This window comes from Notolepis coatsorum, assembly GCF_963971535.1.
Source record: "Notolepis coatsorum genome assembly, chromosome: 10".
Taxonomy (NCBI): Eukaryota; Metazoa; Chordata; class Actinopteri; order Aulopiformes; family Paralepididae; genus Notolepis; species Notolepis coatsorum.
In genome coordinates, this window is record NC_140174.1 from 29,914,051 (window position 1) to 29,926,780 (window position 12,730).

Genomic DNA, 12,730 nt, shown 5'->3' on the forward strand with positions numbered 1-12,730 from the left:
ATTATATCATTTAGTTATTTTTATATGTGTGACCTAAAGATAAACAAAGGGTTTTAAAAGTGTTATATTTATCTTCTCTTATAGTACCAGAGAGAAGCTGAGGAGAATCAACCAGCAACAAAAGCAACATTTATTTAAAAAGAAATATATATATATATATATATATTTTTTTTACATTTTAAGATTGAACCTTTTTCCCTGTGGTATCGAAAATGGTATCGAATATCGATACTTTTCAAGGTATCGTCTCGAAGTTCGAAATTCCAGTATCGTGACAACACTAGTTTGTAGTTTGCTTTTTGTTATTTCTGTTTCTATTTTGTGTCCATATGGGGTGGGGCAGTAGGGCCCCGTTGGGGTTCACGGTCTCGGGCTGGTGGGGGCCCCTGGTTCGGTGTCTCGGTGAGTCGGAGTGTTAAAGAGGCATGATGCTCTGGCTCGCCGGGGCGCCGGATTCGGGGTCCTCGCGGGGCGGTGATCTTGGTTGTCGGTGCTGGGTAGTCTCACCTTATGGTACATATATATATATTTTATTTTTTTCTTTATAGATTTAATTTATATTATAACTAATTTATTTTCATTATCCTGTTTTAATTGTTTATCTTGTCATTATAGTTATTATGATTATTGCTGTTATTGATGTCTTGTTTATTATTATTGTTACTGTATTGTGTTGTCTTGTTTCATGTAAAAAAAAGGAAAACATTTAAAAGATTTGATAAAAAAAAACATCTCTGGCCAAACAGGAAGTAAACTAATGATGCTACCTATACTAGTGTCAGATACTCTTATTATTTCCCTTTAACCCATTCTCTGCCACCACTTTGATCATCCTAAACCATCCTCTGCCAGCGCTATTTGTCTATGGAGATGTTCACCTTCTTTGCAGGGCTATAACTTTTTAAATTGTATTGCTAAATTGACATTACTATGGCCCATTCAACATCAATTAACTATCGTTCAGGATGTAGGAACGTTTTACTTTTTCATTCACACATTCATACTAAAATACCGTCTAGAGTATAAATATGTTTTTATTGTTTCCTGCAGTATTTCATAGAACGTGAGATATAGGCATAGATGCATATATTAGATTATCAAATGCAGTTTGATACCGATCCATGCTATATTAAAAATGTCAACTGTACATGGTCCTAAACGTCATGACTGATCATCTGCGGGTGAACGGAGGGGGGGGGGGGGGGGGGGGTCGTTTATAATTCAATGACCGACGTTAAATGATTTATGTAGTATGGGTGATATATTGATCAGAGCAGTTTGTATCGAAAATGATAAAGAAAAACGCTGAAACTCACGTCAGTCTCCTCGTAGCGTTGGGCGATGAGAGTGGAGCAAACAGATCCCAATTATGTGATGTTGATCGATGCGATCCATTTCCGGTTTGTATATTACTAATACAGGTCCAAATCATGTTGATTATTAAGTTATGGCAATGATCCATATCCACGGTGTCTGTATTGAGCCCCGGGACGATAAACGAGTGGCCGGACGAAATTAGGGGACGGACCGAGCTCCAACGGGCACTTCCGGTTTGGCAACTCGCCGATCGGCCACCAGGTGGCAGTATTGAAGCGTTGCAGAGTTGTGCTGGCTCAGACAGCATCAGCCAAGACTCCGTGGGTGAAATATGAATACCATGACGAAAATATGAAATATTGATCTCAAACACGCCTTATGGCGTGATTGGCAGACAACGCATGGCGGAGAAACCTGCCTTAACACGTGATTGGCGGAGAATGGGTTAACATATTGACTAAATAATATATTATTATCCACCCCCCCCCCCCCCCCCCCCCCCCCCATATATTTGTTCCCGGGCTGCTCTGGGTCCTTTATAGTGCAGCCTACACACAGTATGACCCGATTAGAGGCCTGCCTTATATGGCACTTGGGGCAGAGCTGTTTTCAGGCCGTGACGTACAGGCAGCTCTGCGTAGGAGTGTGATGCAAAGTATATAGGTTAACTAATGATATTCAAGTAAAATAGGCCTAGTTATGCGAGTTTTGAGGATCATCAAGCCATTCATCAGAATCACAATTAGCATTCTTAATATCTATGCCGGCAACCTGTCCCTGCTGCAAAACTAGTAACGCCAGGCGGTAAGTTAGCTAAAGTCAGGCAGTAACATTAGCTGAAGTCAGGCGGTAAGGTTAGCTAAAGTCAGGCGGTAACGTTAGAGGAAGTCAGGCAGTAACGTTAGCTAAAGTCAGGCGGTAACGTTAGCTGAAGTCAGGCGGTAACGTTAGCTAAAGTCAGGCGGTAACATTAACTACAGTCAGGCAGTAACATTAACTAAAGTCAGGCGGTAATGTTAGCTAAAGTCAGGCGGTAACGTCGTTAGCTGAAGTAACGCTACTTGATTTCAAATATAGAAAACGGACAGCAGACATCTCTCCCTACCTGATGAAGAACAAGTGCACTCTCCCAGAGACCTGTGTGTGACGTCCCGGAGCAATCTATACTAACAAATACTCCATAGGTGATGTTCGCCCTACAGTTCTTAGCTGAGCAGTGAAAACATGCCTAAAGGGAAAAGAGAGCACAGGGAACCACGAGAAACAGTTACCAGATAACTAATAATAGGACAATAAAGAAGACATTGAGGCTAATGCATCTGATTTACCAATATACTGGTAGGCCCAAGTCTCTGTTTGCAATAGGCCTATACGAGATGAGATAGTGGATAGGTTTTTGTCAGATATAACCTGCAAACTGATGTAATGAGGCAATTTGATCACACAAGAGATCTGCATACTATAATATTACCAACCAACCACCTGCACCTTTGTTTACACTGTTTATTTTTGCCAACCTGCTCATCAAGAGCAGTTAGGAGTTTGTGTCTTTGCTCAAGGACACTATGACATTGTTCAATTACTGTATACGCTATTACACCCATGGTCGCACTGTAGTATGCAGCAAATGTTAGAAAACGAGCCTAAATATTAGGAATAACATGATGGGGGCCACAGCTGTGTTGTGGTTGACATCTGGTCGATTTGACAGCAGCAGTATTTCAGGCTGTGTGATGTCGTGTCTACATGAGTCAGTGGTCACAATATCACACAACGTTACATTAATTTAGACTGAGGAAATCCTAATGGCAACCAAGTGTTAGAATGTAACCATCCATATTGTAGGCTGTGTGAGCCTGTGCCTCATCATACCTGGCCCAGTTTCAACTGCGAAGGACGGACAATAGTGTCACTACAATGGCAACAAATAGCCCTTTACACACAACGTTCTACGCACAGCATTCTAGCGTTAACTACTGTAGCTTGTGTTGTGACATTAGGCCAAATTGTAAGGTACTTAACGTGATGCATTTAACGTTAGCAAGGATGTTGTCTCAGTAAATAAGGATCGATACACGGAAACGTAATTTGTCATTCAAAACAATGCCGCTTCCATGTTTCCTACGTCAGTTGGCTAAAACATGTTTAAACTGTTGATCAAATTATTACATGAAAACGGATGTGTTTACCTGAAACGAAGTGTCCGTGGAATTATTATTATTAGCCTTTGACGGGTTTCTTCTTCGCTGTTTTCCTCGGCTGGCACACTGCAGTTTTCTGGGACAGTGCTGCCAACTAGAGTTCAGAATCAGAATTAGAAAGGTCTTTATTGCCAAGTAGTTTTCACATACTGTACAAGGAATTTGATTAGAGTTGTTGCTATGACAGGGATTCAATCAGAACTTCAGAAGCACTACGATATTTGTTTTCTCAAGGACTCCAGGACGAAATTCCAGTCTGTTAGTACTAATGGATCTGTGACCTTTGTGCACAAACGACTACTTTGATTGATTGATTGATTGATTGATTGATTGATTGATTGATTGATTGATTGAAAACTTTATTAACAGATTGCAGAATGGGTAGGCTACAGTAGTACAGTACAGCTCAATACATACAATTGTTAAGGGGATGCAGACCAGAGAAATACTTTCGTCTTGTTTACATCAGGGTCCCCCATTTTCAATTCATCATAACATGTATCAATTTGTTGTTTTCATACATTGCCATCATACACATTTATGTGATATTGTGATATCTACTTTTCAATCTAGCCCTGCTACTAATCATGACGTCAACCTAGCCTGTTAACTGATTGCCGATTGTTCCCACCTGTTGTCAAGTACAGCCTATTTAAGTTGTGTTTGTCACATTTGTTATTTGCACACTGATGAAGGCCGGATGGCTGAAAACGTTTTGTGCCCTTTAACAACTTGAAAATAATTATATTCCGATATTCCGAGTGCGGTCCCTACCTCCTTGTTTTTGTTACACTCATGCTTACCTTTGCAATAAACCTCTTAATGTAATCTCCTCGTCCTGAATGATTATTCTCTTTAAATCGAATACGACACAGTACTGTTTGTGATACAAAAAGAGTCCAGAAAAGAGAGTATATACATTTGACGTAGAAACTGTACATTGGAGGAGGTTGGGTAGGTGGGGTGGGGTTGAGTGGGTGGGGGGGACTGTACATTGGAGGTGGTTGGGTGGGTGGGGGGGGGGGGGGTGTCGGGTAGGAGGGGTGGGGGGGGGGACACTGTACAACTGTACAAGCAAAACTGTACATCGGAATATTGACAAAACCATACTTGGTATAATTTACTGTACATTGGAGGGGGTTGAGTTAGGACTTAGGACATTTACAGGGGCCAGTTTCGAATTGCAGTCTCCCGTAGGTGTTCTTTCAGAGTGGTTTTGAAAGTGGGTAGTGATTCACATTCCTTTACAGCTTTGGGTAGGGCGTTCCACATTGATGTGGCATAATTGCGAAACGTGTTTAGTCCCTTGTTTGAGCCGAATCTGGGTTTTACATGATTTGTGGAGCTCCCTCTGGTGTTGTGATCGTGGTATTCACTGACCTTTGGGAAGTATTTTGACATGTACATGGGTACCTTGGTCGTGTAGTAGTGTATCTTGTAGACCAGGCCCATTGCAAGTTGCTGTACTCTGTCGTCTACTCTAAGCCATCCTAGGGCAGGGGTGATGTGGGTTCTAGGAGTAAGGTCAAGCAGTAGTCTGACCAGTTTGTTTTGAGATGTTTGTAATTTTGTTTTTAGCGCCTTTGAGGTGCTTTGGTACCATGAGGTGCAAGCATAGTCGTAGTACCCTTGAATGAGTGCTCCTGCCAGAGTCTTCAGGGTATTCTTGTTTACCAGAGAGGAGATCCGGTACAAGAATCGAGTTCGTTGGTTGACTTTTTTTATTTCATTGGATGCCATTTTGTCACAGGAAAGATTTGCCCCTAGGATGGAACCCAGGTAGGTAATTTCTTCTTTCCTTGTGACAATATTGTCACCCACTGTAACTGAGAGATATCTACATATTTTATCCAGTGGTCTCTGTGCATTTCCATAAATGTTCTATAGGTGGGGGGGGGTCTTTGTGGCGAGGGCGAACATCACAAACTACATTAAAACAACAGCAGGACAATAGTCCATACCTTTTGATTAGGGGTGTAATGGTACACACAAACCACGGTTCTGTATGTATCTCGGTTTTGAAGTCACAGTTCGGTACAGGTTTTCGGTACAGTAAGGGAAAGTTTGGCATTCCATGTTCCACTCAGGGGTGATATAGTGTGCAGTAACTAATTGTACTTGTAGGGCTGTCAACAATTTTTTTTTTTTTTTAATATATATATATATATATATATATATATATATATATATATAATTTATTTCATTTTTTGGAAGAAAGGGCACAGGTACAGGCATACAATGCACATAAAACATACATTTAAATTATTTGCCAATTACATGCATTGACTTGCCCCTTGCCTCATTTAAAAAAAAAACTCCTACCCCTAACCCCTGCACCAACCACCGTTGACAAAAAATAAATAAAATAATAATAATAATAATAACAATAACAATAACAATAACAATAACAATAATAATAATAATAATAATAATAATAATAATAATAATAATAATAATAATAATAATAATAATAATAATAATAATAATAATAATAATAATAATAATAATAATAATAATAGTAACCCCCCCCCCCCCAACCCACCCCGTCATAGGCCTGAGAAGAAAATTAATTGAACAAAAATTTCAACAAAGACCAAGAAAATAAAAAATAAAAGGAATTATACAGATATAATTAGTTATGTCCTGCTAGCTATATAGTGAAGGTCCTAACTTGATAGAGAATATGGTTCCAGCTATCTATTGTTTGATAGCTTGCACCATTTAATCTATAGCTGTAGAAAGCTCCATTGTTACAACATCAGCTAATAACTGTTTCCAGTGATTAAAGGGCAGATAGTGTGGAGCTTGCCATCGCAGCGCCAACATTCTTTTTGCAGCAGTACTTCCTGCCAGCCAAAATCGTCTCTGACCAATACTTAAAGCTAAAGAATCATCATCATTAAGGAGAAGTAATTTGGGACAACAGGGAATATGTTTTTGTAATACTTTAGATAGATAATTAGTTATCTGTTCCCAGAAACTTTTAACTGTGTGGCATTCCCACATCATATGTGTAAAAGTACCAGTAGTATTTAGAGAACAAAGTGTACAGTTTGGTGAAATAGCACGTCTCATTCTATAAGCTTTCTGGGGGGTTAAATATGTTTTATGGACAAAATTGAAATTAATCTGCTGATGATTTGGGTTTCGTGATGCCATATTAACTGTAGTGGCTATTTGTCAACAACAACTAATAAAAACTAAAAAGCCACTGAAGCACCAGGGCAGCGAATCTCACGCAGATCAGGAAGTCCATTGTCCAGACAGCATTTGACAGTTTTGTGGCATTTATTGTCTGTTAATCAAAGAATACAGAAAAATTATGTTTGAAACTATATGATCTCCTGACGCTGGTAAAAACCATATACCTTCCCTGATGCCACTGTGCTATTGACTCTAATTACCTAAATACACCCAGCTGTGCTTCCCAATTGCCCAGATCCCCTTCAAAGTAAAAGCATTTAGCTGCGACTCATAATAACTTAAATAATATGGCCGTAAACAAATTAATACTACAAAATCACATAACAAATAAATATATTAAATAAATGTAAAAATAGTTAATAGCTCCCACAAGTCGGCCCCTAATTGTGAGTCACAATTACCCTTATATATATATATATATATATATATATATATATATATATATATATATATATATATATATATATATATATATATATATATATATATATATATATATATATATATATATATATAACATGTAAGGGAGCTATTCTTTCTATTCAAGCGTCTTCTGTGTCTCCTTCCCTGCTGCCACTGAAAGAAAACAGATGGTAAGAAGACAGGATAGAAAGAGAGAATAGATAGAACAGGTATTATTATTATTCTGTGGCCTCCACCAGCAGGCAGATCTTTGTCACAGGTCTCTCCAAAACGCTGGTTTTAGTTTGGATGCACACAGACCGGACCAATCCTTTCTAGTCGGACTTGGTACTCAAAACTCGACCCATCTTCCAGGATCCTAGTCTTGGAGCTGTAGCATCGGCAATAATGACAATATCTCCTGGGGAGAAGTTTCTTTTTGGAGCTGCCCATCTCTGTCTTTCCTGCATCACAAGTAAGTATTCGGATGTCCATCTCTTCCAAAACAGCTCTGCGATATACTGTACTTGCTTCCATTTTCTTCTGATGTACAGGTCACTCTTTTCAAAGAGTCCTGGGGGAAAGATGGGTTTTCCTTTCAGCAGGAGAATATGGTTTGGGGTGAGGGCCTCAAGGTTATTAGGGTCATCAGACACTTTTGTGAGGGGTCTATCGTTTAGTATCGCCTCTACTTCACAAAACAGTGTCTGCAGGCCTTCATCATCCAAAACCTGCTGTCCAAGAACAGAGGTCAGTATACTCCTTACTGATCGAATGAGACGCTCCCAAACGCCACCTTGGTGTGAGGCTGTTGGCGTATTAAAGCTCCACTTAATTCCATCCTGAATTAAGGCATCCTGGATCCTTGCATTATTTAAAGCAGCAAGACTTTGCTTCAATTCTTTGTTTGCTCCAACAAAATTTGTGCCGTTATCAGATCTTAAATTTGACACAGGGCCTCTTCTGCATATGAATCTCCGCAAGTCGTTAATGCAAGAGTCTGTGTCAAGTGAATGTGCCACCTCCAGGTGTATTGCACGGCTGGTCAGACAAGTGAAAATCACTCCATACCTTTTTAGAAGGCGTCTTCCTCTTTTCACTTCTATGGGCCCAAAATAATCAACTCCCACTTTAGTAAAAGGAGCCTTGTCTGGCACAACTCGCTCTTCAGGCAGGTCTGCCATCTTCTGTTCACCAAGTTTTCCTCTGTGCCGTCTACACACCATGCACTCTGTAATAGTCTTCCTTGCAGCTGAATTGGCATTGATTATCCAATACCTCTGTCGAAGTCTGTACAACATGTGGTTCCTCCCAGCGTGTCCTAGTTGTTGATGGATATGACGTAAAATGAGCTGGGAGACATGCAGGTCTTTGGAAAGAATGACAGGGTGCTTGGTTTCTGATGGTAATGCAGACCTGTTCAAACGACCACCAACTCTGAGGATGTTGTCCTCCAGTATGGGGTCTAGTTTGTACAGTGGGCTGTCCTTGGAGACGATATTTAAGCCATGTTTGAGGGAGGCAATTTCACTCTTGAACCTGTGTTTCTGAACAAAACAAATTATTGCCTTTTCTGCAATCGCAATCGTCTGGAGTCAGATGTTTTCCACAGAGCGTGGCTTTGAAGCTCTTGAGTTTCTGTTCAACTGTACTTTTCACTCCAGCATCTTTGTCATCTTCGGTAGCTTTAAGTTCCTTTCTTTTTTTACTCAGAAGCAACAGAAGTCTTTTAAGTTCAAGGAACCAGGCAACAGATGTTTTAAGCTTCTTCCAAGATGAGAAGTAGCTGATGAGATGGTCTGTTGGATTTTCTGAATCCTTAACAATGGCATTCACTGCCGCTTCTCTTTTGACCTCCGGGTCATCAATGGGAATCACTGAATCTATTTCCAGTGTAGGCCACTCATTTTCAGGCAAATACAGGAAATCTGGGCCTTTAATCCATTTTCCATGTGTGAGAAATTCTTCAGCTCTCAATTCACGTGATGCTTCATCAGCAGGATTGACCTTGGAGCCCACATACTTCCACTGGTCAACATCTGTAGCTTCTCTGATTACAGTGACTCTGTTGGCAACAAACGTATGAAAACGTCTGGTTTCATTGGAGAGGTATTTGATGACAGTCGTGCTATCGGTCCAAAACACTGACTTCTCCAGTTGCCACTGTAGTTCCCTTTGAAGCATGCCATCCATTCGGACAGCAGGGACTGCTGCTGTGAGTTCCAAACGAGGAATGGTGATGTGCTTCAGAGGTGCAACTCTGGCCTTTCCAGCAAGAAATTAAACATGCACCTTATCGTCTCTATCTTTATCCTTCAGTCTCAGGTACGATACTGTACCATAACCAGCTTCACTGGCATCAGCAAAATTATGAATTTGTGCTGTTACAGATGTTTCAAAGTTCAGGGTTTTGATACAGCGTTCCACCTTGAATACACTCATCCTTTGGAGGTCGCTCAGCCAATCAGACCACTGTTTGGAGAAGGAGGGGGAAATGTGTTCATCCCACTTCAGGTTTTGCCGGCAAAGCTCCTGCAACAGTAACTTGGCTGGCATTGTAAAAGGAGCCAAAAATCCTATAGGGTCATACAGAGAGCTGACCACCGACAAGATACCTCTCCTGGTTTGTGGGCGTGGCTGTAATGAAGTCCTAAAGCTGAACTGGTCGGACTCAACGCACCATTGCAGTCCAAGTGCTCTTTCCATAGGCAGGTGATCTTTTTCCAAATCCAGCTCTTTCAGCTTGTTCCAGCTGTTCAATGGGTACTACTTCAGCATAACATTGAACCAGCATATCATTGATGAATGAGGTGTACTCCTCTTTAAACTTGATGTTCTTTTCAAATTTCCTCTTCAGGCCTTTAAGTCGCTGCTCTGCAACACAGCGATTATTTGGCAAGACCGGTTCCTCTTCTCTGAAAGGTAAGTCAATGTAATAATGTCCATCTTTCAACTCTGTTGTTCTTCTCATTATCTTCATGAATTTAACGTCCTCCCTTGACATTTCCAATGACCCCTCTGATGTTTTTTCATTAAAATCATGGTTGTATTGCTTCATGAGCATTTCTTCCAGATGTTCCACACATATTCGATTTGTTGTGACAACAGAGCAGCCAGTCTTAACTCTGCTGTTACTTCCACTCCTAAGTGGTCCATTTATGACCCAGCCGACTCTTGTTCTGACTGCATATGGTCCTTCACCTTGGCTGTTGATCAGCTCCCATGGTTCCATTACTTTTGCTGCATCGGTTCCGATGAGCAAATCCACATCTGCATTCAAGTCGTGCAGTTTTATGTTACTCAAGTAAGGCAATTTTTCCACATCATCCTGTCGTGGAATGTTCACACGTGACACTGGCATAGCTCTTTGGGTTAAGACATTTGGCAATTCAATAAAATCCTCCTTATCCATGCCAGACACTTCCAAGTGGACCCCCTGCAATTTGCATACCGCCCCAACAGGTCCACGGAGGACGCCATAGCCCATGTGCTGCACACAGCAGCATCACACCTGGACAAGAGGCAGGGGAACTATGTGAGAATGCTATTCATCGACTACAGCTCGGCATTCAATACCATAGTCCCCTCCATACTCATAGCCAAGCTCAGGGACCTGGGCTTGAACTATGACCTCTGCCAGTGGGTCTTGGACTTCCTGACTGGCAGACCCCAGGTGGTGAGAGCAGGCAACTGCACCTCCTCATCCATCACCCTCAACATAGGGGCCCCCCAGGGCTGTGTTCTGAGTCCCCTCCTCTACTCCCTGTACACACACGACTGTGTGGCTCAGCGGAGTAGCAATACAATCATCAAATTTGCTGACGACACAGTGGTCGTGGGCCTGATCTCTGCCAACGACGAGAGGGCCTACCTGGAAGAGGTCAAGGTCCTGGCGGGATGGTGCCAGGAAAACAGCCTCTCCCTGAACGTCAGCAAAACAAAGGAGATGATTGTGGACTTCAGGAGGTCGGGGGTCAAGGACTACAGCCCCCTCAGCATCGACGGGGCACCGGTTGAGAGAGTCAACAGCTTTAAGTACCTCGGAGCCTACATATCCGAGGACTTGACATGGACCACACACATTGACAGTGTTGTGAAGAAGGCACGACAACGCCTCTACTTCCTCAGGCGCCTAAGGAAGTTCCAAGTCAGTCAGAAGATCCTTAAGAACTTCTACTCATGTACAATAGAGAGCATCTTGACCGGCAACATCACCTCCTGGTTTGGGAATAGCACTGCACAAGACCGAAGCAGACTACAAAGAGTGACACGTTCAGCCGAACGCACAATTGGAGGGGGGCTCCCCACCCTCCAGAACATTTACAACAAGCGTTGCAAGGGCAAGGCTAAGAGAATCATTAAAGACTCCAGTCACCCGAACAACTGCCTCTTTGAACTGCTGCGGTCAGGCAAGCGATACCGGAGTCTCAAGGCGAGCACAGAAAGACTCAGAAGAAGCTTCTATCCCCAGGCCATCAGGCTGCTAAACGAACAATGAATGAACACTACACAACAACAACCACCATAGATCCTCCCCTACACAACAACAACCACCAAACGCACATAGCACACACATCCACACGCACACACTCACTTTAAACAAACACACTGTAGCACCCACTCCACACACTTTATAGCACACACCCACTTTAAACAAACACACTGTAGCACCCACTCCCCACACTTTATATTTATTTATTGATGAAGGATTGCACTACAACTCGTACACCTTACTGTAAATTGTACCTAAATTGTACCTCATCCCATTTCTGCTTTGCACTATATAGTACTGTACATTAGTACACTGCATAGTATTGTATTGTATATTATATGGTAACTCAGAACATTGTACATATGTCTATACCGAACACTGTGACCTCATTTTCTTCTTCTAAACTACATGCTATACTATGTTATTTGATACTATCTTGTCTAGCACAGTCTCTGGAGCGTAACAGTAAGAAGCATTTTGTATGAAAGTATTCTGTACTTCTGTATGACAACTATTAAAGAAACTTGAAACTTGAAACAAGTGAGACAATACATTGGTGCTCACAATTTTCTCTTGCCCCATTGTTCGTAATAGAATATTGGCTGGCTTGCCACTTAGCCCAAGTCTCTTTGCCAGGTTATGAGTGCAAAAATGCATATGTCTGCACAACTCTGTCAGTCACTTGGCTTTTCACTTGAACTGCAACAATTGAAAACACAGCATTGTCCTCATCTCCGGCCCCTATATGGCCACATGTTTGAGACTGAACAGATGTTACACTCAGATGGCTCACAGGTGTACTTATACCCTTCTGCTCAATGTGTAGGACTGATGGATGCTTTTGCTGACACACACTGCAATCCAATCGACTCCTGCAGTCTTTGCTTATGTGTCCCACTTTCAAGCAACCAAAACAAATTCCATGCTCCTTTATGAAATGTATTTTGTCCTTTTGTATCTTTAACTTAAACTGTGAGCATTTTTCAAGTGAGTGGCTTGTTCGTTGGCAGAATAAACAGCATTTGATGTGACTTTGGGCAGAGAAGGACTTGATCTTATTATCCATGTACCTTTTGTTGTTTCCTTCTTTCATTGCAGTGACACTGGTGGCAAA

The 12,730-nt window shown here is 41.5% G+C and overlaps 1 protein-coding gene across 2 annotated transcripts in view; it reads right to left on the reverse strand.

Annotated features, from left to right (window-relative positions):
• LOC311235907 (ankyrin repeat and SOCS box protein 12-like) overlaps positions 1–3,575 on the reverse strand; it is a 36,307-nt gene extending 32,732 nt beyond the window's left edge. The window contains exons 1-2 of one of the 2 annotated variants that reach the window (XM_084323432.1): positions 3,507–3,572; positions 2,423–2,545 (exon numbers count right to left, since the gene is read on the reverse strand). The gene's annotated coding sequence lies outside the window, so the exon portion shown is untranslated. Of the gene's footprint in view, positions 1–2,422; positions 2,546–3,506 lie in introns of both variants that reach the window. The other variant, XM_084323433.1, reaches the window with a different exon arrangement.
• Between the last annotated feature and the right edge of the window lie 9,155 nt (positions 3,576–12,730).